The sequence below is a fragment of the Dendrobates tinctorius genome, unplaced genomic scaffold (genome assembly GCF_039654945.1).
Source record: "Dendrobates tinctorius isolate UK_male_01 unplaced genomic scaffold, ASM3965494v1 ptg000095l, whole genome shotgun sequence".
In the NCBI taxonomy this organism is placed as follows: domain Eukaryota; kingdom Metazoa; phylum Chordata; class Amphibia; order Anura; family Dendrobatidae; genus Dendrobates; species Dendrobates tinctorius.
Window position 1 is genome coordinate 24,202,094 of NW_027361763.1, and position 14,791 is coordinate 24,216,884.

Sequence of the window (14,791 nt, forward strand, 5' to 3'; positions counted from 1 at the left end):
TGACTCACTGGTGCCCGCAGCAGGCACAGAATCCCCACGTCCTCTCCCTGCAGAATCCCCATGTCCTCTCCCTGCTGAAACTCCACGCCAACGCCCATGTGCCTTACTCCCTGCCTTCTTCATCTTGGTAGACTGATAAAGATAGGCAGAAAAGTACAAAGGGGGGGCTTAGTGTTCTTATTCCTGAACAGCTGCTAACAGGTATAAGAAACAATAACTTTATAAAGTGTGTGTGTGGACTACACTTTAATATGAGCTAATGTGGCCTACACAACTGTCAAATGGAGTGTTTGGTGAACTTTATTTTGTTTTGTTTTTTCAAAAAACAGAAAGGATGTGACCAAAGATTTGAAAGTTATAGTATCACAAACTTTTTGGAGCTATTGCAATGCAGGAAGGTAACCTACAATGCAAAAGATGAGGCTCCAAAAAATAGGGTAATACTAATTTGGCTGCGGCTGAAGGGCACAAGCCAGAAAAAAGTCTCCTCTATCTACTCCTATATAGTGTTTGCAACCAACCAATGTAGATGGATACGGATGGATGCACACTAATAGGAGAATGAAAAATGAGCTGCAATAAAAGAAAAATATGCGTGAGGCAGTGACGCATGCTGAGCGGCCTACAACCAGACATAGCTGTAGGACACACTGCAGCGTGAGCTGCACTCACACACAGAGAACTCTCAGACAGCAGTGAACAGTGCAGATAAGTGGGCACTAGCACTGAAAGGCTGCAGAAAGGCTCCGCTGTCTACTCCTATAGTGTTTGCAACCAACGTATATGGATACGGATGGATGCACACTAATAGGAGAATGAACAATAAGCCGCAATAAAAGAAAAATATGTGTGAGGAAGTGACGCACGCTGAGCGGCCTACAACCAGACGTGGCTGCAGGACACACAACAGCGTGAGCTGCACTCACACACAGAGACCTCTCAGACAGCCATGAACAGTGCAGAAAACTGGGCACTAGCACTGACAGGCTGCAGAGAAGCTCCGCTGTCTACTCCTATAGTGTTTGCAACCAACCAATGTAGATGGATACGGATGGATGCACACTAATAGGAGAATGAAAAATGAGCAGCAAAAAAAGAAAAATATGTGTGAGGCAGTGACGCACGCTGAGCGGCCAACAACCAGACGTGGCTGCAGGACACACTACTCAGCATGAGCTGCACTCACACAGACCTTGCAGACAGCTGTGAACACTGCTGCAAGGCAAAAGAAGGCTACAGTGGTTTTTTTATGTAGCCTGGGTAAAGCACAACATGATTTTGAAAGTCGCTATCTCTAACTGTCCCTCAGAGTCTTGAACAGCAGCCTGTCCCTAACTGAATTCACAGCAGAGTGAACCTGAAATGGCGGCAGCGGCTTTTAAAGTGCATCATGACATCATTTCAGCAGCCAATCACAGCCATGCCATTAGTTAACATGCCTACATGCCTAACAGGATGTGCCCACACTTCTGAGGATTGTCATTGGCTGAATCAAATCAAACTGGCTCATAGCATTATGGGAACTTCCGATTCCGGTATTCGATATGCTAAAAGTATCGGAACTCAGTATCGGAATTCCGATACAGTGAATATCGGCCGATACCCGATACTTGCGGTATCGGAATGCTCAACACTAACTTCAAGAAAATTAAAAATGTTAAAAATAAGAATTTTTGAACATTTGCTGGATATAGGGAGTACTACATCAAACCGCAATGTTTCAGCTGCTGCAAAACATTTTATTTTTCATCATGCACGCAGTACACATACTTTTTGGCTTACTGGCATAGAAAAAACTAGTGTTTCTTCACGTGGTGGTGACGCTAGACAGAGTTTCTTAACACGAGATGCTTTTTGGATTTTTAACTTAAATTCTAGGTATCCAAATGGACTTAACAAAAGAAACAAATTGATGTTCCACTATGAAAGTTGATTTATTTTGTTTATTTCTGTTGTATTTTATATTCTGTGTCTTAATTTTGCTCTTTGCCTAACAGGACCTGTGGTAAATGTCAGGTGATTGTGATAGATGTTTCCATTTGATAACCGTAGTCTTAAGTATCTGAGTGTTGTCGCAAATAGATAAGCTGTGATAAAGATCTCTCCGATCGAAACGCGTCGCTTTGCCTTGAGCTGACTCATTGAGCATGCCAATCTGTCTAATGTTTTTATTGGAATAAAAAAAAATTGAAGATTTTATGGGAGCTGGAACATCATTCTTTTTTTCTATATCTTAATTACCCAGACGACTATGCTTTTGCAAGCTAAGAAATATTGACTTTTTATCTGTATTTTGGCTTGTGAATTTAACTGTTTATTTCTGGTGGGTCGAGAAGATAGACTTGCAAATTGATATGCCATTTAACATACTGTGTAAGTATGTAATTTTGATTTGTACCTAGCGTATATTTTTCTTTGTTTATTGTCTGCTGATATGATAATTGAGTATTGTATTCTGGAACCAGTTTGTTGACTTCGAAAGTAAAGAGGGAAAAAATGTGAGTGGACTGAATGACACTGGAAAATTCTAAAAATAGCTTACATGCCTCAGGCATAAAAAGACTCAGAGAGCAGATCTTATGGCACAGAGCTACCAGTTGGACATTCTGCAAAACACCCAATGGACGAGAAACAGGACTGCAACCAATTCATCATGGCACCATCACAAGGGACACAGATCTATGATTCTATAGGAAACAACCTAGGGGTTTTTGGCTCTGGTTGGAAGGACACATATTTGATCCAGTTACCATCTCTTAACCATGGATACGTTTGGAGAGAGCCAGTTTTGGGACTCGCTGGTCGCCTGTTTCCATTGAGCTGGCCAGATGAGCCAGGTGGTGACTCTCGTGTCAACTGGCTTTGGACCTTGTATGGACTCTACAGACTGTTCATGGTCATCTCCCTATGCTTGTTGTTACCTTTTCTCTGTCTGTATCACAGGTAGAATAGCGACTATGAGGGCTCTGACGTAGAATCATAGAATCATAGAATCGTAGAGTTGGAAGGGACCTCCTGGGCCATCTGGTCCAACCCCCTGCTCAAAGCAGGATTCGCTAAATCATCCCAGTCAGATGTCTGTCCAGCCTCTGTTTGAAGATATCCATTGAAGGAGAACTCACCACTTCTCGTGGCAGCTTGTTCCACTCATTGATCACTCTAACTGTCAAAAAGTTTTTTCTAATATCTAATCTGTGTCTCCTCCCATTCAGTTTCATCCCATTGCTTCTAGTCTTTCCTTGTGCAAATGAGAATAAAGATGATCCTTCTACAATGTGACAGCCCTTGAGATATTTGTAGACAGCTATTAAGTCTCCTCTCAGTCTTCTCTTTTGCAAACTAAACAATCCCAAATCCTGCAACCTTTCCTCATAAGACAGGGTTTGCAGACCGGTCACCATTCTGGTTGCTCTTTTCTGAACTTGCTCCAGTTTGTTGATGTCTTTTTTAAAATGTGGTGCCCAAAACTGGACACAATATTCCAGATGAGGTCTGACCAAAGAGGAGTAGACGTTGCATCAACTGGTTTTGAACCTTGTACAGACTCTATGGACTGTTCTCGGTCATCTCCCTATGCTTGTCAATGTCTCTTCTCTGTGTGTGCATCACAGGTGGAATAGTGACCATGGGAGCTTTGACGTAACATCTACCATTATCCTGGTGAGTTAGGGTGAGACTCTTTAATGTGCACCAACTTGGGGGTAATTGCTGGGACTGTTCTGTTTGTTATTGTGAGTTGTGGGTCAATAAAATATTGCCACACTGTTTTAGCCTAATCCTGTTGTGTTTGTGTAGTGTATTGTCCATGGGGAGATAGAGCGAGTGTTCAGTGGTATGAGCTTTGGTTCATGCTGTCTTGCTAAAAGCAGCCGGGCCAGCGGACGAGAGCACCCACTCACTCCATTTCTCCACAGTCCCCTTTGCTGAGAACCCTGACTCCACATGCAACACTTCTAAATGCCAATTTTGCAGACTACCATTGTTAGAAAAATTTAAGGATAGCAACACAGGTAGTTGAGGACAAGGAAGTGGAGGCCTGACTTTCTCGGAGGCCTACTGCAACAGGCAACACACATGAAGGAGACCCAACCAGGAGTCTATACATTTGCAAACATTAGTGGCAAAGACCAAGAAAGTGGCATAAATTGCAATAAAGTAGAATTAGTATAGTGGGGACTGACACCTTTTCCACTACAGTCAACCCAGCAGATGGAGACTGTAACAGGCAAGGTGGTGAAATCACTGTTCTGTATCCCTCTGAAAGCCTGGAAGGGGCATGGCTAGGTGACCTACCAAATCCCTACTTGGACAAGTGGCAGCAGGCGAAAACTGTGAACCATGAGGTACAAAACGTGGCAGCAGGTGCTACTCCATGGCTGACCTACAGAATGTGGCAGCTGACCCCCTACAGCAGGCAAGCTGCTAAGCCCCAAACTAGGGATGAAAAATGCAGGCAGGCATTAACCCTCCGTCAGGCGCAATATAGATTCTCCTCAGTTCATGCGCAATGTGCCTGACAAGCACAGGTCAGAAAACCACCTATAGTAGCTACATATTTCAATTTCAGGACTATAGAAGTAGTCAGTGACCTTCATAGGAATGTATTAAAAGAGATTACACCAAATCAGATGCAAAAAAAAACATTTATTAACCATAAACTTATTAAAACTAAAAGTACCACCTTTCGGTAGTACCGCCAAATAGGCTCCAGTTATCTTTACTTAACTATTGCTTAAATATAAAATTATGGAAAAAAACTTAAAGGATATTGCACTTAGATGTTACTTAATTATTTTCTACTCATCTTCAGTGGTTTCAATTGCAGCAGAAGCAGCACAGGTACACTTAGAAAAGCAAGGCTGGCAGACGAAAGTTGCATGGGAAAGGCAGATTGATTCTTTACATATTTTGCAGTCATATTTAGAAAGCCTTCTGAAACCAGATACAAATGAGCAGGTAGTACAACTGTGTCTTTTAGAAGGTGGTAGAGTCGGTGTTTGTTCTGGAACGTCCTTGGGACGATATCTCTTCAACCGGTGTTGCAGGGCAAGGGGCATTCAACCGTCTTTGTACTTCTTAGGCTTAGCTCTCCACTCACCAGTTCATTAGCCAAATGTTTTAGGTACATTCTCCTGCGCATTTGTTTAAGTTCATTACCGAGGTAAATTACTTGTGAGTTGATGCCACCCACATTCAACATTGTAAAGAAGCCGGTCATAACCTTTTCGTTCTGTCCGGGTACTTCGATCATCGAAACTGAGGCAACGGATCAGGACTTTGAATCGTTTCAGATTCATCACAAGGCTGAATTTTTCGATGCCATCACCGTCTGTCCCCCACAGCTCCTCCAAACTTTGCCTATTTGCTCTGAAAGCACCAGCTAGGTATAACAAGCCAATAAATGCCTTGAGTTCAATCACATCAGTGTTTTTGATGTCCCTCTCTCTGGAGATTTGCTCTTTGATTGTGTCAATATACTGGTTAGTGAACCGAACAATAGTTTCCAACATGCTATCTGTAATTAGATTACTCCAACATTCCACTGCAGTTTTAGCTTTTCTAGCACTTCCAATAACTCCAGGAAGGTGTGTAATAATATTGTGGGATTCTCTGCGCTGTTTGTTCTTGGGTGCCTTTTTGTTCCACTTTGTATTTTTATCTTTGCCCAAATAATAAGCTAGATCTGTGTCTGTTTCCTCTGTATCAGTGTCATCACCATCCTGCTCTGTTCCAGAATCAGTGTTACATTCTGCTACCTCATCTTCAGATGAAATGTCACTAGATTCCTTTAAATCCTCAGTTACTGCTGGTTCTTCCTCATCATCTTCTAACAAAAAAATCTTCATTTCTTCTAAATGAAGGGGTTTAGATGAATCATACTGTTTTCTGGTCATTGCAGCAGAAAATCTGAAGCAAGAGAGAAAGAGTATGTGTTAGGGCGCAATGTGCCTTAGAAGCCACCCTCCTTTTGTCTAAGAAAACAGTACTTATGTACACTAACTTAGCATTAATCCTTCATAAAACAAGCTAAATACACAATCGTGATGAATAAAAAAAGAAAATACTAACCTTTCAATTTGTGTTAAAATCAGGCGCAATGTGCCTGAGAAGCCAAAGTGTTGATATCTGCTCACTAGAAGGTCTGCTGAGTCACTGTGATATCAGGTTTCACAGAGCCTGTAGAGTCAGGAGATAACTAGGAGGGGTGGGGTTTTCTGATAAGTGGGCAAGGAGAGAGAAGTGAAACTAATTACTGTGTGCCTGTCAGATCTATTGCGCCTGACGGAGGGTTTTAAAGGGACTCTGGAACCACAGGTGCAGATGGGACTGGCTGAGGAACAGAAAAGCACTGGCAGGTGTGGTCTGGACAGGGTGTTAGACAGATGGGTGCTGGCAGGTGTAATCTGGATCGGCTGATGGACAGAAGAGCTCAGACAGATACAAGCAGACGGGCACAGACAGGTAAGAGCAGATGGGTACAGGGTAGACAAGCAGACAGATGGACCTAGAGAACCTGACAATTTGCAAGCATGCAAGGCAAACCAACAACCTAGCTCAGGTACCTCCATATTGGAGGAGAAGCCTTAAATAGAAGGTGTCGCCCAGCTATGGGTTGGGAATACATTAGGTTGATGCGTGCGGTCCATTTAAGAGGGAGGGATCACGCAAGTGCATCCTCTAAGCACAGTTAGTGGTCCTACAACTGAGCCTTGGTGGACAGCAACATAAAGGTGGCAAGTTGAGGAGGTGGAGTGTTAGTGAAATGAATGTCCTGTCTGTTAGGTATGAGGAGATATTACAAAGGGACAAGTCTGTAATGTAAACAGATCAGATCATCTGTAGTAAAAGGGAATGGTTCACTGTGTCAAAGGTAGATAACAGGTCAAGGAGATGGAGGAGGACCAACTTGTGTCGCTTCCATTTGTCGGTTAGTAGGTGATTGGTGACTTTAGTCAAGGCAGTTTCAGTGGAATAGTGTGGTCTGAAGTCAGATTGTACACGGTCAAAGAGGAAGCACAAGGAGAGGTGCAGGACAGTTCAAAATGGACATCTTGTTACAGCAGTTTGGTGGCATAGTTGTGAAATTATATGGGGTGATAGGTGGACACAAAGGATGGGTCAAGAGTGGGTTTTTTGAGGAAGGGTGTGATAGACATATGTTTCAATAAGGAAGGAAGACACCAGTTTTTAGTGACAGGTTGAAGAGGTGGGTTATACTTGTGATGAAGACTACGGTAAAATTTGGAAGGCGATGGAACGTTATTGTGTTGTAACACCCTTTTAGGGCAACCACTGTACCCTGGGTGTTATGGAGGGTCTCACCTCTTTCATACGCAGTGCCTCCACCCGAATCTTGATTGGAGCTCTGTCTCTGGGCTGCAGAAGAACAGTTATCTTCTGCCAGGGGCTGATTCGGGAAACCCCTGCCACAGCTCGGTACACACTCAGGAAGCAGGAGTAAAACAGTTTAACAGATTTATTGCTATAAAGCGGAATTGAGGTGGGTTTAAAGGAATAAACATACAATGCAATTAACTGTGCTCTATAAAAGTCATATACACATCACCGTCTAATTAAACTCCAACCCTGCAAATATAACATGGCAAAGTCCCCTTCTTCTGTATTTACTAAGTCCAAATGTTGGGTCCCAGTTGCCGCGGATGTTGGCGCGCAAAGTAACAATCGTGGGTGCACTTAGATGAACATTGATGTCAATAGTTTATGTTGCCTTGTACTCACTGTAAATAGTGCTGATAGAACCACAAGTCTCATAAGGGCACTCACTGTGTCTCTAATGACCAGAGGATTCTTTGGACTCCAGCTGGGGGCTGCAGGATTTAGACCATTTTCCGATGGGAGTGCCGGCCAGACTCTCTGGATCTTTGCTCTCTCCAGCAACACAGGTATCTCTGCGGGGTCCCCCACACTTTGCAACTTAGGGGAATCAAGATCCACACTGCTCTGTCTCTCATAACCAGCAGCAGCCACGTTTTTCCTCCTCTCACCATTGCTTTCACTTTCTCTCCAGCGTCCTCCCCCAAGTCCCTCCTCCTCCGTTCTTCTATCATCTCACTGGAACAAGGATCTCTGGGAGTTGTAGTCTTCTGCCACTCAGGAGAAAAAAATGATTAGTGTCTGTAGGTCCCTGTTTAACAGCCACTGCAAAACTCTTCTTAGAGTGTGTAAGCTCCACCATGCCGGTAGATGCTCTGACAGTTCCCTGTGCAGGTGTTACATTCTCCCCCTGGTGAGTCATTGAAAGTGTCCCATCACGATATGAGGACTCACCACCTGAAACATGAAGGGGGGGTTAGAGCATCCTGACTAACATTAAATTTACATGAACACAAACCACCACCTGGACACATGGGAGATACCGAAAAATAGGGCCAAACAGAATTTGAATTTCCTGAGCACATGGGAGATACCGGGAAATAAGGCCATTCAGAATTGGAATCAGAGGGTATCAGCCTAGGGACCTCAGTGGTATGTCCCATTCTATCATAGGTCAACATCATGGGGGGCCTAACATCCCGTTTGGGACGAGTGTGTACCGAGGGGGCCCCCTCCTTAACCCCCGACTCTTGTCTCTCCAAAACGGGCTCATCCAGATGGACCTCTTCATTCAAAAAAAGTCCTACTTCTGGACTCTCCCCCAATTGTGAACGGAGCACATTAGCCTCCTGACAAATGTCCTTTGTTTGTGTTTCCACTTCAGGAGTCTGATTTTCGAGGCCCGAGCCTGTGGGGCATGGGTCCTCGGTCCATCTGTAGCTCCATTGACCGTCGGTTTCCCATTCATCCCCAGACTTGCTGTCACTTCCTCCTGAGGCATCCCCAAGCTGAGGTGGTGGTTCACCCCTACGACTTCTCCTATTGCACAAAGGGGTGGTACGACCTCCTTGAATTGGCAATGGTGGTAAAGGGATGTTCTTTCCCACAGGCAACAGATTGTGTCGATGATAGGTTTTGACAGCTCTGCCCCCTTTCTCAGGCTTTACTCTGTAGACTGGGACACCAGGCAGCTTCTCCATCACCACATAAGGGTCAGAACACCACCGATCAGCAAGCTTCTGCTTCCCAGGAAGGCCTAAAAGCTGGATAAGGACTCTATCTCCAGGCAGTAAAACTTGTTCTCGAACTCTACAGTCATAGCGAGTCTTATTGCGCCTCCCTGACATCCCAGAGGCCTGTTCTGCCAATCTATAAGCTTTTTTCAAATCTTCTTGTAGCTGGGACACATATTTTAACTAGGTCGTCCCATTGAAGTTGTAAAAGGATGTCCCAAAACTGATATCCACTGGTAGCCGAGCTTGTCTTCCAAACATAAGGAAGTAAGGTGAGTATCCCGTTGACTCATTTGTGGTGCAATTGTAGGCATGAACCAACTGACTCACATGCCTGCTCCAGTGTCCTTTCTTCCGGGGATCTAATGTGCCCAACATGTTCAAAAGGGTATGATTGAACCTCTCAGGTTGAGGGTCCCCTTGGGGGTGATAGGGAGTGGTTCTGGATTTCTTGATCCCACAGATAGCGCATAGCTCCTTGATTAGTCTACTTTCAAAATCTCTTCCTTGATCAGTATGGATGCGGGCTGGCAGCCCGTAATGTACAAAGAACTTCTCCCATAGGGTTTTTGCCACAGTAATTGCCCTTTTATTCTTTAGTGGGGTAAGCTTGGGCATATCGGGTGAAATGATCAGTGACCACTAGCACATTACTGACATTACTTTCATCAAGCTCGATGGAGAGGAAATCAATGAACACTAACTCAAATGGGCCATCACTGGTAATGTTCACAAAGGGGGTGGTTATCAAAGGCAAAGTTTTTCTAAACACACACCAGGAGCATGATTTTCAGTATTGTTCTATATCCACTTCCATCCGAGGCCAGTAAAATCGATCGGCCACAAGACACATGGTCTTCTCGATGCCAAGATGTCCATGATCATCATGCAGGGACTTCATCACCATCCTCCAAAATCGGGTGGGTAACACCAGCTCTCTACGAACTCCTCCCTTCTGGCGCTTTGCCTCCCGGTATAGTAGTCCATTTCTTACTACTAGCGACTCTAGCTGCCGAGTCAGCAGGACAGACTCCTCTGTTCTCAATGCATTCTTCTCAGGCCTCAAGCCCCTCTTAACCCACCATCGGACAACCCCCACGACCGATCCTCCTGCTGCACCATTCTAACTTGATTGTGAGTCAGTTGAGGAAGAGAAACTGGGGTCACATTTGCTACTTTGCAGTACAACAACGGGAGCGCTTCACTGGATGCTCCCAATAATTCAGCACAGCACTGCATGGGGAGGGCATTAGTTTGATGTCTATGGCACAGAGTCTTCACCTCTGAGACAGGGACCTCTATCCATCCTCCATTTTCTTCCTCAATTAAGGGTTCCCTAGGCAGGCGAGAAAGGGTGTCTGCATCAATGTTACTGATCCCTGGTCGATATTTTAAGCTGAAATCGTACAAAGAGAGTGTGGCAAGCCATCGGTGCCCCGTGGCATCCAATTTTGCTGTGGTTCTCATGTAGGTTGATAGATTGTTGTCAGTATGAACCACGAAATGTACCCCACAGAGGTTGTCATGCAGCGTGTCCACTACAGCCCATTTCAGAGCCAGAAACTCCAGTTTGTGAGCTGGGTAGTTGCGCTCACTAGGAGTCAATCCTTGACTAATATAGTAAACGGGACGCAGATAGCCATCATGGTCCTGGTAGAGAACCCCTCCTAGTCCATCAAGAGAAGCATCCACATGTAACACATACGGTTTACTGGGGTCTGCATAAGCAAACACTGGAGTTTGGTTCAAACATGACTTCAGTTTCTCAAATGCCTCATGGCATACAGGTGTCCATATTTCCCCAAAGAGTTCATTAACTCGGAAAGAGACCCTTTTTCTCAACTTTGAGGAGTGGGCTGTCCTCCCGATAGGGGGATACCCTTGGGTAAGGGCAGTCAATGGCTTCGCAATCCGTGAGTACTGGGGTACAAATCTTCGGTAATAGCCACAAAATTCTAAAAAGGACCTAAGCTCCTTCAGTTTGGTGGGCTTAGGCCAGTTTACAACAGCCTCCACTTTGGCGGGATCGGTGGAAATTCCTTCTCGGCTGACTATGTGCCCCACATACTTCACAGTCGTGTGGCAAATTCGGCACTTGTCAAGGGACAACTTCAATCCAGCCTCTTTCAACCGATCCAGCACCTTGAACAACCGCTGGTTGTGTTCTTCCAGAGTCTTCCTAAAAACAATAAGATCATCCAGATAAACCAGGACCTCACATAAGTGCATGTCCCCCACCACTTTGTCCATACATCTCTGAAAAGTGGTCGGAGCACCTGTCAGTCCTTAAGGCAGTCTCTTGAACTCGAAGAACCCAATAGGGCAGATAAAAGCGGTCTTCTCTTGATCTTCTTTTGACATTGGTATCTGATAGTAACCACTCCGAAGATCTAACACAGAAAACCATTTGCTCCCTTGCAGACAACCCAAAGCTTCATCGATTCGGGGCACAGTGTACTGGTCAGGGACCGTACGTTTATTCAAGGTACGGTAATCCACACACATCAGAATATCTCCATTTTTTTTCCTCGCTAACACGAAAGGGGAAGCATACGGATACTAGACTATGATTACTCCTGTGTCCAGCATACCACGTAAATGCCGCCTGACATCTTTGATATCCGCCGGAGCCAATCTTCAGGATCTCTCTCGGAAAGACTTTTGATTCTTCAACCAAATGCGATGCTCTACTCCTTGAGCAAGGCCCATGTCCCATTCGTCCAGAGAGAACACTGCTCCCCGCATCATCATGCCATCGATGACCAGCCTCCTGTCTTCTCCTTCCAGCTCACTTCCTTCAAAACAGGGGTCAAAGCTTTCAGGCTGTAGTTCCCTCTTCTCTTCCTCCTTTTTCACATAGGCTTCCAAATAGACTGGGTGGATGGATAGGGTCTGCGAGTAATTTTCTCCCTCAACTTCCCGACACCACTGAGCTAATGTACGGAAGATGCTAGCATTTGTTCCCACTATGACGGGTGTTGGTCTCTCAACTGCCTCTGCCTCTGGGCAGATTAACGCTATGATGGGTATCTCTTTATCCACTCCAACAACAGTCTTTGGGAATCATAGTGTCACAGACCATCTGTAGGGATAGTTGTGCTCACTCAGTCCCCACACCACGAGTCCAGACAATGGTTTCAGAGGTATGTTGGACAAATATCTCTTATACCATCCTTCGAAGATTATGGACACTTGAGATCCACTATCCAGCGATACTGTACAGGTTTGACCATTGATATATGTGGAGACATGTGGGGCTGGTCCCACTAAACCTTCAGGCGGTGTGATTGATGAGGCACTATTGGATGGGGCGGTAGAGTAGGACTTAGCTGCTGATGGGGGCACCATATGGGGTTTTACTAGCCCCCCTTTCCCATTTCCCGACTGCCCCTGAGTGTGATGGGGAAGATGTGAAGAGTTCTTTGAGCTCCACTTCTTCGGACACAGATGAGCCATATGGTCTGGACTCCCACAAACAAAGCACCCATCTGGTTTCCTACTCTTTACTCTACAGAGGTCATCATTCTCGTTTCCTGAAACCAGGGTTTTCTTCTCGGCTACCTCCGCAGCATTTTGTAGCCGCTGTATTGTCTTGGCCTGGGCACTTAACAATTGTGTAACCTGCTCCTCCTGGTTCTCGATGACTGTCAGCAGTTTCATCTCTCGGCAGTCGGCTGCTGGCTTCAGGGCAACAGTAGTCACCCGAGGGGATGTCTTATCTCTTTCTGCCAAAATAGCCTCCTCCTTGCGTACTTCCTTAAGCAGCTCATGAAAAGAACCAGGAATCTTCTCTCTATCACAAGACCTCATCCACTGGGCAATTGGATCATGCGTGAGAGCTCCTCTGAGTACTTGTTCCAGATGACACTGATCAACTTCTTTAGGGCTGACTCCACCTTTAGATACTATTCTATGAACCAGCTTGTCTAGTCAGTAGAGATACGCCGGACATCTTCTCATCTGGCAGTTGGTAGGTGGTGCAGAGTTTATAGAGAAGATCAGTAGCATCTTCAGGGGATCCAAAAGCATCTTCTAAAGCACTCATATAATCTTGATAAGTTGCTTGTGGCTTGCTCCGCCAAGCAGCCTGCACCACTTCCATAGCAGTACCCCTCAAACTTTCTACTATTCTCTGCTTCTTCACAGCATCAGTGCGCTGCCACTCTTCAAAGCACAGCAAAGTGACATCCCTCCAAGTATCATAGCCTTCTTCTCCAACAGGGGTGGGGAGGGCCCCGAAAAAGTTCTTAGGCGACAGTAGTTCCTCTCTGGCTGCATCTTTGCGAACTGACTGACTAACTTTTCCATCGCTGTCGTAAGCACATCAGCAGGGGCAGCTGTCTCTTCCTGACTGGCCCTAAATGGAGAAGAGGGCGGACTTACACTAGTCTTTCTAGGCTGAGTGGTTGATCCCTGTTGCCGGGTCTCCACTTCAGACTCAATAGGCCAAGTGATATTACATTGTCTACCATGCTCTGGGGACACGGTTATCATGGATGGGAAATATTCTTTCCATAAAAACTGCCCTGTTGAGATCAGGGCTGTGGGTAATTGTCCCCCTTTTTCCTTCCTGCGGTCGACCACTATAGGGTGGGCAAGTTCAGTGAGTCAGTTAACTATTTTCAGTATCTCCTCATCAGACGCATCACGGAACTCACCACTCACTGCAAAGCTTTGTTCAGCTGCAACCTCCTTCTCTTTGCACCACAAATACGCTTCTTGCTCTGTTAAAGTCTCCATAGTAAATACTCCTGTGTTAGTTCTGAAATCTCAGCAGTGCCTCCACTGTAACACCCCTTTAGGGCTACCACTGTACACTGGGTGTTAAGGAGGGTCTCACCTCTTTCATGCGCAGTGCCTCCACCCGAATCTTGATTGGAGCTCTGTCTCTGGGCTGCAGAAGAACAGTTATCTTCTGCCAGGGGCTGATTCGGGAAACCCCTGCCACAGCTCGATACACACTCAGGAAGCAGGAGTAAAACAGTTTAACAGATTTATTGCTATAAAGCGGAATTGAGGTGGGTTTAAAGGAATAAACATACAATGCAATTAACTGTGCTCTATAAAAGCCAAAAGCACATCACCGTCTAATTAAACTCCAACCCTGCAAATATAATGTGGCAAAGTCCCCCTCTTCTGTATTTACTCAGTCCAAATGTTGGGGCCCAGTTGCTGTGGATGTTGGCGCGCAAAGTAACAATCGTGGGTGCACTTAGATGAACATTGATGTCAATAGTTTATGTTGCCTTGTACTCATTGTAAATATCGCTGATAGAACCACAAGTCTCATAAGGGCACTCACTGTGACTCTAATGACCGGAGGATTCTTTGGACTCCAGCTGGGGGCTGCAGGATTTAGACCTTTTTCCGATGGGAGTGCCGGCCAGACTCTCTGGATCTTTGCTCTCTCCAGCAACACAGGTATCTCCGTGGGGTCCCCCACACTCTGCAACTTAGGGGAATCAAGATCCACACCGCTCTGTCTCTCATAACCAGCAGCAGCCACGTTTTTCCTCCTCTCACCATTTCCTTTCACTTTCTCTCCAGCGTCCTCCAAGTCCTTCCTCCTCCGTTCTTCTATCATCTCACTGGAACAAGGATCCCTGGGAGTTGCAGTCTTCTGCCACTCAGGATAAAAACGATTAGTGTCTGTAGGTCCCTGTTTAACAGCCACTGCAAAACTCTTCTTAGAGTGTGTAAGCTCCAGCATGCCGGTAGATGCC